Raw genomic sequence first — 17,283 nt, 5'->3', positions numbered from 1 at the left:
AATTTTATTATGTTATGTTAATCACCATACATCATTGGTTTTTGATGTAGTGTTCCATGATTCATTGTTTGCGTATAACACCCAGTGCTCCATTCAATACGTGCCCTCCTTAATGGAATGTTCTTAAGGATTATCCTGAGATATCAAAGTACAGACCCAATGTGAAAGCCTAAATTACTACTCATTACTATCTGACTACTCAACTTTTAATACTAAATTTTGAATTGTTGAGATATTTATTCAATGGCTTTTATGGTTAAATATTTGTTTTTGCATGGTTAAAGATTTGTTTAAAAAGAATATGTGTTCACAGGTTCTAGGAAATCTTAAAAGACCAGGTCTACTGAATGAAAATTATTTCTCACATCTATAAAAATTCAAATAATCAGACTTCTAAAAGAAAAGATTTCTCTTAGGGATTTTATTGATCCTGGCATTCCAAATATCTACAAATTCTTGAAGTAAAACATTATGCGGTAATTTTATTAATGAAGTATTTGGGGCTAGCAATAATTTAAAGTTGTCCAAGTCCACCTCTATCAGAAGTGAAGCATTAAGACAAAGAAGAGTGCCTCAGAACTGCCTAGTATCTTCATAGGAAGAGCTGAGATCTACCCATGAGAAATAAGTTTCTATTAAAATATGACAGGGCATTTAAGTGTACTGATCCTCTATTCTCATTGGAGATACGTTCGATGGGAAATACTAGTGATGGAGTTCTTTTTACTTTAAAAAATGCTGTTCAAAGCTTTTCTTTTTCTTCTCAAAGAATTTTGCCCTGCTTTACAGGCAATACCCACAGAGAAATAAAAGTTACTTTGTGTGATATTACATTGCATTTTACATTCAAGGACACTGTAAGGACTTGTGAATTGTATAAAAATTAAAACATTCCTTTTCTTCTAAGAAATAAAAGGTTGAACAATGTCTGTTTCTGTTCTTCCATACCTATTCCTTTGCCAAGGCTAGAGATGTTGGCAAATGTATTAAGAAGACATTATCTTAAACTTCTTGGTAATTATTCATTTATTTCTGTATGTATAGAGTAAATATAGCTTAATTTGATAACAAGGCTGAAATATGGGAATAACGAAAATATTTAATAACTTTAAACCCTTTGGGAGGATGTGACTTTGGGACATTGTCTTCAAGGAAAAAAAATCTTTCTAAACTATACAAAATTATCTTTCTGAAAAACAAATTAAAAATAGGAAATATCACCTGAACAAAGAAATAAAATCAACTTATTTCAAATATTTAATATTGAAAATTAGTTTTATTTTTCTAGGCTATAGATAATAAAGTCAATGCATTATTTTACTTATCAGACTATGCAAATGACTGGAATTTAGAAAGTTTTTTAAAGTTTTAAACACCACTAGAATTGCTCATGAAAGAAAAGTAGCTAGCTGTCAAATATCCATCTCCTCAGGTGTGTATGTATATGTGTATGTGTGTATGTATAATGTATTATGTCATTGTACTCAAATTGGATTCCTAGAGTCAATTCTGAATAACAAGCAATGGAATATTTTGCAAGCCAAGAGATTACTGTCCCTTTGCAATTTGCTGGGATAATTAAATTATTTATATTTCATGGGAAATAAAGCAAACTCACACTGAATGTTTTACCGAACCTGGTCACATGAGCGTAAGGGGCATTATGTAAACAGTATTTTTTAAAAGGTCCTTAAAGATATCTTACCATTTTTTTATTTGTAGGAAAGAGATTTATATAATGGCTTCCATGAAATTCATTTTATTTTATTAAGAATTTTTGTTATCTTTTGGGATAAGCTTTTACATCACACTAAAAAGATCTTACATGAATACTTGCTTTTTCTAGTCACTTCTATGAATTAATATGAAAGAAATTCGTCTATTTTTATTCCTCAAGTCTGTTTTGAAGATGTGGATATGGCTCACTTTTAAAGAGCTCCTTTCTACATAAAATGCATACTGTTTCAAGTAGCATACTTATTATTTTTGTGCAGAGCAACAGGATATAATTCAAGGATTCTTATAATAGAGCTATCTGAAAATGTATTAATATATTTCTTTGAATATTTCTGCAGGTGTCTTAATCCTCAGTCTCTGATTTCTGAATGTTCTATATTTTTCAAGCTTTATGGTTGAAGTTAAAATAAAATCAAATGATTTAATTTTTAATTGTTTATCATTTGCAAGCAACAGAGACATTTTGAATAATGTGTTCATACAGCTCCAGTGTCATGCTTCTAGAGTCTGTGCCACAACCTCTGAACAGCTCAGAAATAGGATGTTGTGCTGACAATTGCCTGTATTCATTGGAGAACTGCTAACTTAGATTGATTAAATTTAGTGCACTTTGGAAAATGTAAAATTGAACACAGGAGACCAAAATATAAATTGTATTCTACAAGCAAATAAATACAGCTCTTTTGAGCCTCCACAATAAGCATAAAATACACAGAGGGATGAAGAGAGACAAGGTAGAACACAATAGCTGATTTTAAAAGGCTGCCTGGCCCCTTAGCAACTAGAAAATATATGGTGGTTCACATGACCCATGATTCTTTTGCTCTGTGTTGTGTTCTTTCACCCTTTATATGAGATGTTCACAAGTGAACAGTCAGTGAAGAGCTAAGTTTATGTGAAATAAGTTTGATATTCATGGTATAAAATGTGTTAAAAAGTAACAAACTTACCTGCATGATGCTAATCGTATTCTAAATTTGCCCTTGTGTTTTGATGGTGCAATATTATAAACAAATCAGATATTCATGTAGAAGAAATACACAGTGTTCTGGAGAATGATCACAAGCTTCATAAAAATTATAGTTCAGAAGTACACAGACAGTCCATTATTTAGAGTAGAAAACTGGGTTTTCAGATTAGGGCTATATCTACCAAATATATTTCAATTCTGGATGAAATATTTCAAATTCATTTGTCCATGCAAATGCTTTAGTTCCCTGATAATCATAATAATGTAATAACATTTAACTATCTAGATATAGTATGAAGATTAAATGCACAGTAAATTTATTGAGTACTAGTCTTATGGGGTTTTTTTTTTTTTTTTTGGTCTTTATCAAGCTAATTGTTAATTATCTGAAAAATCCAGAAAGGTTATAGGTTACACCACACTCTTTCTAAATACAAATACACACATATAAATGGATGCACACATACCCACAGAGCAAAGAAAAGCAGAATATGTCAAAGTGTGAACTTCTGATTCTGTAGTCTTGGGGATTTTTTAGGAATGCTTATAAAAGAGTTGAAGTCCTTATTTCAATTCAAAAAGTTTTTTTTTTTTTTCCAATATACCTTTTGCATGGATCCAAATTACTGTACCAAAATTCTAACTGGTGAGTGGTTTTCAAGAGTCCTAGCTTAAAAGCTAATTTACAGCAAGAGAAGATAGAATGATGTGTTTAAAATAAAAATTATCCCCCTTATTCAACCTTATGACCAATAAATTTGTACTCTCCTTGTACATGTTCTTTCTGGGTTAAAAAATCTGAAGGTTAGTTTAACATATTTGATATACTCAACTATATGGCAAACTTCTTCAGGGAAGAGAAGATGCCCTTTCTATGTCCTTTTCCACTCAATAAACATGAAGAATTGCACATAGCACACACCTAAAATTTATTGTTTTGAACAAGCAAACTAGCAGAAAAAAAGGTGAGGCTATTAATATAGTTTGAATAAACACTCTAAGTGATTGATTAAAGATTCATTCAATCCTGAGTATCAAAGCACTGAATCCCAGATCTAGCATAAACATCACAATGTGAAATTAAAAAACAAACAAAACAAAACAAAACCTCTGTGGAGTAGTCCTAACAACATGCTAGAGATATTTGATACCTTTGTTGTGTTATTTATTCTGAAAATTCTAATCCTAGTAATTCTACTGGGTATAAAATTAAATGAGAACTTCCATTCCTGGTAATAGTGGAATAGCTTATGTCAGAAAAATCATCCTGCAGATAACAGTTACACATTATAGAAAATATGTGAAAAGTCATTATTTGAAGGTAAAAACAAGTAAAATGAAATTAAAGAGAATTCTTTGGCTGTTGAAAAAAAAGGAGCACAATGAGTGAAGTGTGAAGTAATTTTGAAATTATGCAATCTGATAAATTAACATTCAATATTATTAATCTAGTATAACTGATTATAATAGATATGACTAAAAAGTCCAAAGATGAAAGAAATGAAATGCTAAAAATAGCCAATTAAACCAAGAGAAGGTGAGAAAGAAATAAAAGAGAAACAAAGAATATGTGAAAAACAAACATTAAGGTGGTTAACTTAAACCAAATAATATCAAAATTACATTAAATATAAATAGCAAAAACAATCCAATAAAAGGCAGAGGTTTTCATCCTGGGTTTTGAAAAAGCAAGAAATAGCTCTATGCTGTGTATAAACAATGCACACATTAACAATATAGGATACAATAATATAGAAAAAGGTACATCAGGTACACTTTCTTACAAAGCTTGTGTCTTTACATCAATATCAGCAAATGCAGACTTCAAAGTCATAAGTCGTAGGAGAGATAGACACTTGTAATGATAAAAAAAAATCAATTCATCAAAATATAATAAAAGCATTCTTGTCAGCATTTGGTGTTGTCAGTGTTCTGGAGTTTGGCCACTCTACTAGGTGTGTATAGGTTCTAATTCGCATCTCCCAGGAGACATAGGATTTGGAACATCTTTCATATGCCTATTTGCCAACTCAACCTGTTTTCTTTTTTTTACTTCACTGTTATTTCTAGCACTCTCGTTGCGTCTCAACTTCATCTCCTTGCCTCTTTAAATAAAATATTTCTCAGTGTTCTTCCAACAATCGCTTCCCTTTTCTTGGAAGGATCTTTTTTTTTTTTAATATCTGTATGAAGATGTTTCAAATCTATGTCTTCATCTCATTCTCTATCCTGAGATCTTGACACACACTTTGAGCTCACCTTCTAAAACCAGATGCCTCAATAAACTTCAAATTCAAAGTATCTAAGAAAAATATACTCTTTCATCAGAGTTTGTGCCCCAAGCTTGTTATTTTTGTCACAGCTCATTAATAACATCATCATCCATCCAGCCAAAGCAGAAATCCTTTCATCACTTGCAACTCCTTGTGTTACTTTACCTCATATGTAATATGTTACCAAATGCTGTTTTATTCAGGAATGTTTTTAGAATTTTAAAGTCTAGACTGGATCCTCATTTCATCAGGAATACCTCAAAGTCTTCCTAAGTGGTAGTCCCTTCCATTTATTAACCTCCATGACCGTATGATTTGTTACTTATAGGATGATGCCCGCAGCCTTTAGCAAGGGACCAAATTAATGTATAAGCCAGTATCTAAGTTACTATTGCCACAGTAATGCTGTATGTTAAACAACCATGTATTTTCCTAGCATCCAAATAGAAGTTTTTATTGGTAATAAATCTGGGGTCAGTGGATTTTGATTCGGCATCTCCCCCTTGATCTTACGTGGGACTGTTGTCATGTCTGAAGTTCAGCAACCTGTCAAAAATCTAGGCTGGCCTCACCTGGGACAACCTGATGGATTCAGCTTGGCACCACCTCTCTTTCATCATCCAGCATGCTTTCATGGTAATATATGAAGCACAAGAGAGGAGACAGAAACACATGTTCCTGAGGCTGTGTTCTGCACTGCAGGTCCATCATTTCTACCACATTCTATTGGCCAAAGAGAGTCAGATGAGGGGAGAAATATTCTTTGTCCTTATGAAAGAAGCCTCAAAATCACATGATAAAGGTCCTTGAAGAACAAAGAATTGGGGACATTAATGAAATTGATCTATCACATTTGGTTTATCTGACCCTTCCTGGAACTTTCCTCTAAACTGGTAGCCAGAAAAAAACACAAGACACTTTTTTAAAATTTGGATTTCAGATAAATAAAGAATAAATTTTTAATATAAAAATGTCCTGATGTCCTGTATTATCAAGATTCTCCAGAGAAATAGGATGCTATTGAGAGATCTCTCTAGGGAAAGAATGACTGATTTTAAGGTACTGGCTCACATGATTGTGAAGGCGGCCATGTCTAAATTTCTTAGGGTAAGCCAGCAGGATGGAGATCCAGGGAAGAGTTGATGTTGCAGCTCAAGTCTAAAGGCCCTCTGCTGGAAGAATCTTCCTCAGGGGAGGTCAGTCTGTTTTCTATTAAGGCCTTCAACTGACTTGATGAGTTGTACCCACATTATGGAGGGCAATCTGTTTTACTCAAAGTCAAATATTAATCTCCTCTTCCTTTAAAATTATTAGTCATACATGAAAGGCAAAATCTGGAAATCTATTCCCCAGAACACTCTCTGCTGCTTCTCAAAAGCTGAAATCTGGCCCACTTAAAGGTACTGATTTTCCTATTGAAGCGGTTGAATCTCTACATTACAGAGCAGTGATGGGAACTAAATAATTTAACATTGACATTAGGCTGAACCTCTAGTTAACACATGTGAAGAGATACACAAATAGCAGCCATTTTCATTGTGACTTTGGGCAAGTACCAGTACACTTGACAGTCACTCCTTTCCAAGAACTTTTCCTATTCATATCCAAGCTGTGCAGAAGATGCACTGTAGAGTGTGCATTGATAATGCTTTGAAAATTAAAAGTACTAAGCGTGTGCAACCCTGTTATTAGGAGACACTGTTTCAAACAAAAATTGCACTGGGCAGGCAGTTGAACAGGAAAGGAAGACTGTACAAGGCTATTGAAATAGGGAGAGAGGTCAGAACTCAGTCTGAGTTCAACAATCCTGAAACAAAGGGCAAAAAGATTTTAAGAGTTGGGATGAGGGTCTCAAAGCCCATTTGTGTTTGCTAATTGGCCTTAGCAACTACTTAAGGGAAGGTAAACTCTTCCCTCTTTTCATAACAACAAGTGATTTTTATAACTTGGAGCAAAGTGCCTCGAAATTTAGGTTACTGTCCCTCTGACAGATGCTGGAAGATGCTTACTTTTCAAAGGGATGGGCCAGATCCTTGGGGCAGAAAAAAAAAAAATGCTGGATTGTAAAACTGGCCAGAGGTTTTCACAAATTTACATCTCAAAGGGGTAAAAGAAGAATTTACAGTTACAAGTTTTCTAATGTAAATAAGAGAGATGAAGCCTAGATTGAAGAAGCCTGTGGAAAGTTTAGTCAAGCTGAGAACTTGAAGGCCATGTTGGTCACTGGCTATAACTAAATAGGACTTTAAAGACAGAATTTTAGAAGTAGGGGGAAATACATTCTTACCTTTTAAGAAAAGAAACAAGATTCCCCAAGGGAATGAGAAGGGTTACATCTTAGACAACAGGATTAAGAACTGGCAACAGTTAAACAACAAACAACAGTAAATGGAGATTAGAAGTTCAACTGTTAAAATCTGTTATTCCTGGGAGATTTCTTATTGCCTGGTGCTTTTAATGACTAAATGTTCCTATTTAATGACCTTGTACCATTATTAGCATCAGTGTGTTAATACATTTAAAATGCTTATAGCCCAGGGTGGGCATATTAGCAGCCCTCAATAGCAATTATTTATTTATTCTGAAAAACTCTTTCCTTCCTGGGCAGAACTTCAGGCAAGTAGTGCTTCAGGGTATATGCTATTGACTTTCAAAAATAATGGATTTGCAAATGTGAAGGATTTTCCAAACTAGCATGTGGACGGGCATCTACAATTCTTGCACTTGCCTTGAGTGATACAGAATCTTCATGCAAGAAAGATAAAAATTGCAGAGTAAGGGTCAGTATTTCTAAATCCTAGGATTCAGGCTTTGATATTTTTGATACTTATTTTTATAATCATGGTTTGCATATAGTTGTACTAAGTAAGAAATGGCCTAGTGCTGGAAAAATTTATTAGTTCAAAAACTGATATATATTGTGGGGAGAAATAGCCTCTTAGTAACGTAAACATTTTTCATGTTAAAGAATTGATCAAAATAAACTTTTGAAACAGTGATTTGCAGCTACTAACCTATCATTTTTAAAGGATCAGCTTAACTTCAAACAAGCGTTGGAGAAGTGTAAAATATTAGTTGGGACTTTGAATATCCTGTGTCTTTACTGGTCTCTAAAAGTAACTGTTTGGGAGAATATAAAAAATGCACAATTTGTAGAATACGAGCCACAAGGAAGTGCCAGTTTAAAGTCTGAATTGTGATCGGATTCTAGAAGTGCTACAAATCAGACTGAATTTATTAACTGATGATGGCTTCTAAAATAGCTACCTGCCATTTCATTGCTGTGGTCAGCTATCAGTTGGAGAGATGATTGGATTTCTCATTTAAAGCTACGTACGTACCTAAGCATTGTAAGAAAAGCAAGAGTTTTTAATAAAATCAAGGATTTATGTTTTAAATACTACCAATGAATCTGAAATCTTTTAAATTTCAAATATCCTACAACTCATATGTGATTATTAGTTCTACATTATCTGCATAGCCAGGTTTTGCTGGACCCTGGGGTGAATTGAGGGGTAGAGCACTTTAAGTTTTGACAGTCACTCCCCCCCTTTCCCCCATGAACAGAGTATTTTGCTTTAAAATGTTATTCTATATTTTCGGTTACCCTGTGACAAAAACAGACTGGAAAATTGTTCACTTACACTTTTTATTTTAAAGCAGCAAAAGAGAATCCCAGACTGTAAAAATCCTAATAATGAAGTAATAACTATTGTTAATATTTGTGGCTATGCCTCATCACCGTCTAGAGAAAAAAAAAAGATTCTGAATACAACACTACCATTTAAAATGTAAGCATTTAAAATTAATTAAAAACCACTAATTTTTACTTCCTTTTCCCCATCAGTATTTAATTTGAAACAAGGGCTGTTGTCATGTCTCACAATCTGTTAGAATGCAGGGATCTTTCCTAGTGTTATGTAAAAAACACTACCATGAACTGTAATTTTTCATTGTATTTCAGTTCTATTGGCTTTAAGCCAAAAAGGTGAAGGTGGTGTCAGATCAGCTCAGTTCAGATTCCTTTTAGCAAATTCTCTTATACAAATACCTCTATGCCACTATCAATAATAAGCATGTGAGGGCAGAAAAGCGCAGAATGCTTTCATTTCTCACTGTCGGGAAAGATGAGATTTACCTCTGTAGGCTACATTTGCCTCATCTTACCCTGTTTAGAAAACGGGTCTCTCCCATTCTTTTTGTTCATTTTGATTTATTACTCTCCTTTTTTTTTGTCCTTGAGTTCTTTTGATATCCTACTGTTCTATCCCCATTAGATATCGGTGTGATCCCAAACATTATCTGATTGGCTATAAACTGTTTTTATCATAGAAATTTCTAAACATTATCTATGTGATACTGGCCTTTACAAAAAAAAAAAATCAAAAAATAAGCAAAATGTGCCTCAAAAAAACCAGATAGGAACAAAATGAATAATCTTGAACAGCTTCTCATTTAGGTGTAGGTTTATATACCTGTAGTTGCATAAATGTTTCATCTTTTCTCTGTTATTCCTTTTTTCTCTGTTATTCCTTTTTTGTCACAATCTCCAGGTGACAGTGGTATTATTGACCTCTTTGGTATGACCATTGATTGAGCAAGATTTTTTTTTTTTAGACTGAGGTGCCGAGACTTTCATATATATATGTCTATATGTAAGTGGAAAAATCTTTTCAGAATATAGGTAGAATATAGCTTGAGAGTACAGGTGGATTACTGTCATCTTTTCTCTAAAATGAATTTTAAAAAGTAATTGTAAAGTTTATGTTTAGAAGATGAGTTTCTAACATTGAGTCAGCAGGTCCTCAAAGGCGATGTTTCTCAAAACTTGGGTGGTTCCTGAGCAGTTTTGTGATGTTAGATGGGTCAAAAATTTTGGATCAAAAATTTACATTCATTTCACAGAATGAAATCAAAGGTTTATTGTAACTTTTGTGGAAACCCTATCACATTTATAATAATAATAATCATGCTATGTGGCCTGCCTTGTTGAGCTGGTCTTGGCTAATATTCAAGTAATAGAAGGTATTTTGACAATTCACATCTTTTTTGTGTGTCATTTTTTATTTTATTAAGCATGCATATTTGATTTTTTTAAATTCTATTAAATCCTCAATTTATCAATTAGGTTATTAGTGAAAATGTAGGTTACTGAAGTATAAATTCAGTGATTTTAATAACATAAAGACTACAACTTAAATTTATTAATGGAAATAATCAAGAACTGTTGCAAGTATAGAATGTAAATCTGCATGTTTTTGCACAGGTGATTCTGTGGAGGTGATAATTCACACAGGCAGCTAAAAAAAAAAAAAGGTAAAGTAGGACATCGAATTTTTTTGGCCTGTGAATTCCTAGAGCTCTAGTTCCCATAGAAGTATCAGTTATGACACTTTATCCAAATAGCTTGAGCTGGACTATTAATACTTTAGCATTATTTACAGAGTCTTGGATAAATCAGTAACTTTTTCCCCAGAAGAGGCATAGTAATATACCCTTGCTGCTGGGAATTAATTAACATCAAAAGTTAGAAAAGTAGACAAAATTTACAAAGGTGCATTCAAAGTGGCATGCATCATCGCCAACATGGAAACAAGAAATACTATTGAGGAAGAATTTGTAAACCAGTAGAAATTTGTCAAAGGACAGTACTGAATGCACATCAAATTGATGTCATACAGCTGGAAGAGCAAAATCAGTCACATTTACGAGCTAAGATGTATTTTTTTAACACTTGGATGAAACTAGTCATATACAGAGTATGAATTCACATTTGGCTCACACAGTATACACAGAGCAGAAAGGACTGATCATTTTGGCTCTATGTATACTGTACCTTATGTGTGAAAATAATTAACAATGATGCAAACTTTGACAAAAGGTGGTGTTTGAGATCAATACTTTTAGAGCACTAAGAAGAAAAAGCACTGTCCTATTAAAAGAGGATACATCCAAATGCTGATCCGAGTTTATTTAGAAAGAAATCCTAGAAGTTAACAATGAGCTTACTGCTCTGCATTCAAAATTAAAAGAATCACTGAAGATGTTTAATACAATCCAACATTGGCCACTGAGTATTCTTCTGCTGAGAACCCTACAGAAGTAAATCTAGTCTTAGGAAAAACCACTTTTGTACTCTCAAGTACACTAAATAGAAAAGAGATGTCAAGGGTATTAATTGGGTCAAGAAGAGAGTGGGCCTCTTTCTTTGCTGTTTTGGATTACTTAGTTCATTATTCATAAGATGTGCAGGAAAAATTCACAATGCCAAGTTATCTCCAAATTTTCTTCTACTTTTTTTTTCATTTTATATGCAGGACAACATTAAGTAATGATTAATTAACTAAACCAGGGATGGTTTTGTTTAAGAGGTCTGTGTCTCAGGAAGCCCAAGCAGAGAAAGCTGGATCTGCAGGCATTCCCATGGATTTAAAATGATCACTGTTCAAGTCAAAGTGTTGTAGGGCCTCTTCTGTAACGAAAATGATTATAAATTTTTGCTATTGTTGTTTGGGCTACTGAGAAGCTGGCTTTCTTTACTCAGCCAGAGAAATATCTTAAAGTCGCAAACACCTAGAATTTCTTAGTAACAATGATATATTTTGTAAAACAATGCATGCTTCCATTCCCTTCACTTTCTATAACTGAAATACTTCTCAATTCTACCTATAATTTGTAAAGGTTGTATGGTGTACCTTTTATTGCACAATTGCATCCTTGTTTGAGATTTTACCTAAGGCAGAGTTTAAAAGATAGCAGGTCAATATAATGAGACTATTAAAATAATGACATCTTATTAGACACAAGCCAAGGATGGCCAAGCATAATGGATAGTTTAATCTTTGCAGCTCCTTTAAAATTGCTATTAATTTTATACGTTTTGCCATGGAGTTGTAAATATTAAACTGTATGGGCTCTTTTTAAATTCTCTGGGTAAATTTTAAACTCTATTTCATTTGATCAATATTTGGTTGATTTACAAACTGTTTTTGTATATCCCAATTTACTTTAGTTTTTGGGATCAAGATGATATATTTACCCCTAGACATTTTAACCCAGATATTTTGAACTCCTAAAGAGCATCATTATCTTTCAATTAATAAATTCATTCTATTAATTAGTCTTATTGGTTATTATCCTTGCAGACACATTTAAAATAATTTTAGGCAGTAATCAAACCATCTGATGTAAGAATTTTTTTTTTCTATTTTCTCCCACTGTCAAATATACCACAAGTTATTCCTAAGAGCAGTAATAAATTTTTTATGAACCTTTCAAAGAATGGATGCTACATCTCTCAAGCTGAACAGAGAAATCAAACTCACAGTGAATAATGCTGTGTAACAAATGGCACTGAGATTTTTAATCATTACACCTTTAATACAATAGCTCAAAACCACCAATATGCAGAGATGGACTTTGCAAACGTTGGACATTGCCACTTCACAGTCATGACTTACTTCTTTTCACACAGCTGGGGCTGCAAAATTTATCAATGCAAAAAAATTGAAGGACAACTTTGATCTAATTTTCTTATTAGCTTTCTAGTTATTGCTAATTCTTTTTCCTACCAAAGTCTTCAAATTGTATCATTTATTCTTGAAAAACTATTTCCACATTTTCAGTCATACAGTTAAGATTCAATTTTATGAATCCAGAAATGTAGGTCATTGGGCAGATAACTCTTTGGAGTTCTATAGAACCAAAGGTCCTTACATACTGAGCTATGGTTATAACTCTTTGGATTCCTACAACTTGTCCCCACTTCCTAAACAAAAAGGAGAAATGGGTCATACCAGCAATGTCTTCTGTATGAGAGTATTATTTTTTACAGTTTTCCTTTTTTTTTTTTTTTTTAAAGAAAGGCAGACTGCCACATGCAGCACCTCATTTGGATGTGTCTGGAGCCTTAGAAGCTTGACTACCCTACATTCTCCTACAAATGGACCTTGAGAGCTTGTTTGGAGGTTCTAGCAGGGGAGCACCACTATTCATATACCCTCAACCAAGATCAGTCCTCCTCTATTGGGGAAGGTTGTCCTCTTGGACCACGGGTGTACCTTTGCACCTTCAGGAGGGGTGCACCTGGAGCTGGGAGGGAGGAAGAGGGCACCCGTCTGGCCAGCCAAATCAGCTGAATCAACCCTGGCAATCAATGGGGTGATAGATGTCATAGCCAGATTGCCCGCACATCCTCCAATTTTACATTTTTTACAGCTTTGAGATATAACTGAACTGCAATATACGTTATTTTAAAGTGTAGAATACATTTTCACACACATTTGTGAAATTGTTCACCATAATCAAGATTGATCACCATATTGATCACCATAGTCAAGAAAATGAAAATATTCATCGGCACCCAAAATTTCTCTGTACCCTTTTGTAATCTTGTTCTCTTGACCTTTTATGTTTTCACCACTTGCAGGCAACTACTCATCTGCTTTCAGTCTCTGTAGATTAGTTTGCATTTCTAGTATTGTATATGAATGGAATCACATGTTTTCTTATTGAGCTTCTCTTACTCAGCATAAATGTTTAAATATCCATCCACATCATTTTATGTGTCCATACTTTCTTCCTTTTATTGCTGAGTATTATCCCATTGTATTAATATACCACAATCCTATGGGTGGACATTTAAAATGTTTCCAGTTTTTGGCTATTGCAAAAAAAGGCTGCAATAATATTTGAGTAAATGTCTTTGTATGGACATATGCCTCCATCTTCTCTAAGAGTAGAATGGCTATGTCATTTGGTAGATGGATATTTAAATTTATAAGAATCTGCCAACTGTTTTACAAATAGTTTTACAATTTTACATTGCCACTAGTACTGTATGAACTTCCAGTGACCCATATCCTTACCAATACTTAGTATGGCCAGTCTTTTTAATTTTAGACACTTAAAGACATTCATAGTAGGAATTCATTATAGTTTTAATCTGCACTTATTCAATCACCAATGACCTTGAGCATTTTTCATGTGTTTTTTTTTTTTTGCTATCTCTATGTCTTTTTGGCTGAAATGTCTGAGAAAATTGTGTGGTTCACCTAATTTGTTTTCTGTCTCTCACAGATCACCATTCTTCATTGCCTGGTGTCTAAGGTTATGAAAGCCTTTATTTCCTACCTTTTGTCTGGTTTTAAAATTGTTTCAAGTGGGAGAGTAAGTCCAGTCCCATCTTGGCCAAAGTAGAAGTTCTTATTGGCACAGTTAAATGTTTAGCCTTCTTGAAATGAATCCATGTATATTTTACCTACACAGCACTCACTTATGTCCAAGTAAATGTTTCAGTAATTTCTTTCTCCCTTCCACGCTACTCAGTCCTACCATCAAAGGGCTCCAAGGACCATACACTTTTTTTTTTTTAAAGATTTTTTTTTTTTTAATTTATTTATTTGAGAGAGAGAATGAGAGAGAGAGAGAGCACATGAGAGGGGGCAGGGTCAGAGGGAGAAGCAGGCTCCCCGCCGAGCAGGGAGCCTGACTCGGGACTCGATCCCCGGACTCCAGGATCATGACCTGAGCCAAAGGTAGTCGCTTAACCAACTGAGCCACCCAGGCGCCTGGACCATACACTTCTATATGTGGTATTCTATTTTTATCATGCTGATTCATTTTCCCACCCTTGAGATATAACTAAATAAATTCATATGGGGTTTCTACAATTATTCTGAATTTCTCTACCACTAAAGATGTGGAATTTACTCTCTAATACTGCTGGAGTTGTTATAGTGAGTATTTTTACTGTATCTGCAGACATTTACCCAGGTTCCAGCTTTGGATCTATTCATGGAACTATCATTAGTCTTTGTTTCAAGTCACTGATTATCTTCTCTAACTGCTACAGTTGAAGAGTTTGGTGTTTTGTCGGATGTATTCCCATTTGGCCCAGGCAGATGACTGGGAATTAATAATTAGCATCTGTGGCTAACCTGCTTATGGAGTGCCTTAATTTAAGGGAGCAATATATATACATATTGAATCCCAGATACCTACCCTGGGGCTCTTCCCCTTATCACCATAATTTTCACACTGTTGAAAGTGTTTCACATTGAAGGACTATGTGAAAAAGGGAGCTGGGTGATTCTGGTGAAATGAATTCATAACTACAACCTCAAACAATAGAAGCTATCAGCACAAGTAAAAGGAAGAGAGGAACATGGTTGAAAATCAACTAGAAACTTCCTAATTATACATTAAGATTCTAAATTATATTTCCCATGATACTGATCAGCTACCTGTTAGGTATGTTCTAGGTCTTAAACATTATCTCTCTGCTTTGCGTCTAGTTCCTGGATAATTAACTCATAATTTGCCTTTTATTTGGTCAAAGGGAATTTTTAGTTTTTTAATTCCTCCTTGTGTTGAATTATGGTTGTAGCAGGCTTTCTTTTTCCATTTGCTACCCTTGAGTTTATAAACAAAAATCAATTACAGAAATTCACCTTAAAGTAATAAACTTATCACATTAATATTTGCCCTTAATGAATCAAGTATATTTTGTTCAAATCTATCACCTCCTCTGTTGTAACAAAGATAAGCTGAGCAAGTCTTATTTCATCAAGTTCTGTCATTCTGATCATGGTCAAACACATAAGAGTGAATGGTTGGCTTAACACCTGTATCTCATCTATTTTCTGTGTTCCACCATTTTTATCTCCCATCAAGAAGTTATCTGATGTGAGTGAGTCATACAAGAGGTCACAGAAGACCAAAATCTGTCAGGTTATAAGATTTAAAAAAAAAAAAATGAAGGGGGGGTGGAAATCGGAGGGGGAGATGAACCATGAAAGACTATGAACTCTGAGAAACAAACGAGGGTTCAAGAGGGGAGGGGAGTGGGGGGATGGGTTAGCCTGGTGATGGGTATTAAAGAGGGTACATACTGAGTAGAGCACTGGGTGTTATATGCAAACAATGAATCATGGACCACTGCATCAAAAACTAATGATGTAATGTATGGTGATTAACATAACATAAAAAAATTTAAAAAAAGGTAAAAAAAATCTCAGAGAGAATAGAAATAAATGAATAACTGTCATTTTTGTTTTCTATTTTTTTCATAATGACTAAAGGTTGAGTAGAATATCACTTGGGCTTCTGGGTTCCATGCATAGCAAAGTTTTAACCTCATTGCTTAAAAAAGTTAGGTCTAGCTTACATTGGCGAGTCAACTCATGGCCTGAGAGGACTCATCTGTGTGGTCCCCTCAAATCTGATTGGTCAGCTCAAAGAAATACTTAGTTGATACATTCCCATCATAAAATGTCTTCACCCAGTGGGAATACATTGTAAATTTTAATTTAATTATAATCACATTTTTCTAATATGGGTTCACAATTACTTTACTATGATAGGTTTGGTGAATTTTGTTATGAAATATTTTGTGGAATACTCTGGTGGCTAAACACTTTCAGTGGCTTCTCAACAGTAGTTGTTCTCAATGTCTTCTGCTGGGACTGGTTAGAGATGCAAATTCTTGCTTCAAACCCTCTCACCCTGTACCTTGTTCCAAATCTAATGTATCAAAAACTTGGAGCAAAGTCCAACAATCTTTTAACAAGTCTTTCAGGTGATTCTGAGCAAGCCAAAGTTTGAGAACCACTGCTATATATAATCTTACTTTGTAACTCAACAGTTTTGAGACTGCCATAAAGTGAAGTACCACAGGAAATGTCTACTATTTATTAGTTGACTTGATTCAAATAATAGCCTGTGAGTCTATTTAACTGATGACCTATACAAAACTCCTTGTATCAAACCAATATGAAAATATGATTGAAATAGATCTTCATAAAGATGAAACTGTGTGATATCAAATGTAGGATAGACACCTAAGGATACAGTAAATACCGCATCTTGTAAAATAAGTTTAAATAGTTGTTTCTGAAAAATTTAAGCAAAAGAATGATCCAATAACCATGATATTTCCCCCCTAAAATGAATTACTTTCTTCAACCTGCTTATCAACCTCTATTGAGTGCATTTATATATTGAGCTAGAAATAAATAATAGTGAAAACTGTTCAATTTAAAATGCGTGTATTTTTTATTAATATATATGCCCTCAATGAGAAAGGATTTAAAAAAAAAAATGTTGCCCAGTGAAGGTGACCAAGCTAAATCATTCCATACAATTTTTATTTAAAGATAGTCTTATGCAAAGTTCTTTAACAAGTTATTGTTCTTTCTTTTATCTGTCATTCATAGTTTATATTTATTCCTTTATTTAGAAAACAAGAATCTCAAAGAATCCAATTCAATATACTGTTATAAAATGGTAATGTTAGTACAGTTG

This window comes from Leptonychotes weddellii, chromosome 13 (assembly GCF_054177405.1).
Source record: "Leptonychotes weddellii isolate Sample4059 chromosome 13, ASM5417740v2, whole genome shotgun sequence".
Lineage (NCBI taxonomy): Eukaryota > Metazoa > Chordata > Mammalia > Carnivora > Phocidae > Leptonychotes > Leptonychotes weddellii.
This window is presented reverse-complemented; position numbering follows the sequence as displayed.